This window comes from Salmo salar, chromosome ssa21, assembly GCF_905237065.1.
Source record: "Salmo salar chromosome ssa21, Ssal_v3.1, whole genome shotgun sequence".
NCBI classification, from domain to species: Eukaryota; Metazoa; Chordata; class Actinopteri; order Salmoniformes; family Salmonidae; genus Salmo; species Salmo salar.
In genome coordinates this window covers 18,958,911-18,962,343 of record NC_059462.1, presented here as the reverse complement: position 1 = coordinate 18,962,343, position 3,433 = coordinate 18,958,911, and positions in this window count along the sequence as shown.

The following is a 3,433-nucleotide window of genomic DNA, read 5'->3' as shown; positions in this document are numbered from 1 at the left end:
GTGCTCCCTCTCCGGCCTCTAGGTCACCAGGCTGCTCGTTACGGCGCACACCTGTCACCATCGTTACACGCACCTGCGCGTCATCAGACTCACCTGGACTCCATCACCTCTGATTACCTTCCCTATATATGTCACTCCCTTTGATTCCTTCCCCAGGTGTTATTGTTTCTGTCCCAGTGTTAAGTCTGTGTGTTGTTCGTGTTTCTTGTTTTGTATTATGTTGTGTTTATTTATTAAAACACTCACTCCCTGAACTTGCTTCCCGACTCTCAGCGCATATCGTTACACTAAAGTTCAGGAGTAAAAATGTGCTTAACAAGTCACCTAATATGTTGCATGGACTCACTCGGTGTGGAATAATAGTCTTTAATATGATTTTTGAATGACTACCTCATCTCTGTACCCCACACATACAATTATCTGTAAGGTCCCTCAGTCAATGTCATGGTTGTCGTACGGTAAAGCGGACCAAGACGCAGCGGGGAAATGTGCACTCATCTTCTTTTTATTTAAACGGACAAGAAGGTGAACCAAAACAACATGTACACAAAAAAAACACAACGACTAATAACAGGCCGGTAAGGCACAAAGCTATACACAGCACAATCTCCCACAAAACACTAAAACAAACAAATACCTATATATAGGACCCTTAATCAGAGGCAACTAGAAAACACCTGCCTCCAATTGAGAGTCCAATCCCCAATTAACTAAACATAGAAATACAAAGAACTAGACTAAACATAGAAATACATTAACATAGACCAGTGCCCAAAACCCGGAATGATAAATCAAACACACCACTAAACACACAACCACACCCAACCACATAAAACAAATACCCTCTACCCTGACCAAACTACAATAACAAATAACCCCTATTACTGGTCAGGATGTGACAGTCGAGCTGTGAATTTCAAACAGATTCAAACACAAAGACCAGGGAGGTTTTTCCAAGGCCTCTCAACTAAGGGAACCTATTGATAGAAAATAAAAAAAGCAGACAATGAAAATCCCTTTGAGCATGGTGAAGTTATTAATTACACTTTGGATGGTGTATCAATACACCCATTCACTACACAGATACAGGCGTCCTTCCTAACTCAGTTGCTAGAGTGGAAGGAAACCGCTCAGGGATTTTACTGAGGCCAATGGTGACTATAAAATAAACTCAGCAAAAAAAGAAATGTCCTCTCACTGTAAACTGCGTTTATTTTCAACAAACTTAATTAACATGTGTAAATATTTGTATGAACATTACAAGATTCAACAACTGAGACATAAACTGAACAAGTTCCATAGACATGTGACTAATAGAAATGGAATAATGTGTCCCTGAATAAAAGTAACAGTCAGTATCTGGTGTGGCCACCAGTTGCATTAAGTACTGTGGTGCATCTCCTCCTCGTGGACTGCACCAGATCTGCCAGTTCTTGCTGTGAGATGTTACCCCACCCCTCCACCAAGGCACCTGCAAGTTCCCGAACATTTCTGGGGGGAATGGCTCTAGCCCTCACCCTCCGATCCAACAGTTCCCAGACGTGCTCAATGGGATTGATATCCAGGCTCTTCGCTGGCCCTGGCAGAACACTGACATTCCTGTCTTGCAGGAAATCCCGCACAGAATGAGCAGTATGGCTGGTGGCATTGTCATGCTGGGGGGTCATGTCAAGATGAGCCTGCAGGAAGGGTACCGCATGAGGGAAGACGATTTCTCTCCCTGTAACGCACAGCGTTGAGATTGCCTGCAATGACAACAAGCTCAGTACGATGATGCTGTGACACACTGCCCCAAACCATGACGGACCCTCCACCTCTAAATCGATCTCGCTCCAGAGTACAGGCCTCGGTGTAACGCTCATTCCTTCAATGAGAAACGCAAATCCAACCATCACCCCTGGTGAGACAAAACCGCGACTCGTCAGTGAAGAGCACTTTTTGCCAGTCCTGTCAGGTCCAGCGACGGTAGGTTTGTGCCCATAGGCGACGTTGTTGCTGGTGATGTCTGGTGAGGACCTGCCTTACAACAGGCCTACAAGCCCTCAGTCAGCTTATTGCCTCTCTCAGCCTATTGCGGACAGTCTGAGCACTGATGGAGGGATTGTGCGTTCCTGGTGTAACTCGGGGAGTTGTTGTTGCCATCCTGTACCTGTCCCGCAGGTGTGATGTTCGGATGTACCGATCCTGTGCAGGTGTTGTTACATGTGGTCTTGAAAATAAGGGAGAGCTGCACACTCTAGGAGCACAGATGCAAAAATGTAATATCCAACGTTTCGACAGCTTGGCTTATTTTCAAGTTTTCTACTCCGCTAGCCAGCACCTCGCCTTAATTGGTGTTCGTTTCTTTTTCTTCTAGATTGTTACACGTGGTCTGCCACTGCGAGAACAATCAGCAGTCCGTCCTGCCTCCCTGTAGCGCTGTTTTAGGCGTCTCACAGTACGGACATTGCAATTTATTGCCCTGGCCACATCTGCAGTCCTCATGCCTCCTTGCAGCATACCTAAGGCACTTTCACGCTGATGAGCAGGGACCCTGGGCATCTTTCTTTTGGTGTTTTTCAGAGTCAGTAGAAAGGCCTCTTTAGTGTCCTAAGTTTTCATAACTGTGACCTTAATTGCCTACCGTCTGTAAGCTGTTAGTGTCTTAACGACCGTTCCACAGGTGCATGTTCATTAATTGAACAAGCATGGGAAACAGTGTTTAAACCCTTTACAATGAAGATCTGTGAAGTTATTTAGATTTTTACGAATGATCTTTGAAAGACAGGGTTCTGAAAAAGGGACATTTATTTTTTTGCTGAGTTTAGTTAGTTTAGTGGCTGTGATAAGAGAATTGAGGATGGGCAAACGGGCAAATGTTGCACAAATCAGATTTGGAAAGCTCTTAGAGACTTACCCAGAAACACTCACAGCTGTAATCGCTGCCAAAGGTGCTTTTACAAAGTATTGACTCAGGGGTGTGAATACTTATGTAAATTAGATATTTCTGTATTTCCTTTTCAATAAATTTGCCAACATTTCTAAAAACATGTTTACACTTTGTTATTATTTGGTTTTATCTGTAGGTAGGTGAAAAAAACTAAAATATGTTTAGTCCATAATATGTTTAGTCCGTAATACATGTTTAATTCAGGCTGTAACACAACATAAGGTGGAATAAGTCAAGAGGTATGAATACTTTCTGAAGGCAATGTAATTATGTGTTGTCAACCCACACCAGATAATGTTATTCATATGTTGTATTTCCTCTAAGCATGCAACTGATAAAAAATATACATCTCCCAGAATACAGTGAAGAAATAGAGGCAGTATCTTTATTAACAGCAGAAGGTTTGTTTTTGTCTTCCTGCCTGGGCATTACTGCTTGTTACTCTTTCACTCTGACCTTCGACTACCCCAAAGGACAGAGACCTGGCCACAGGAGTGGAGTGGG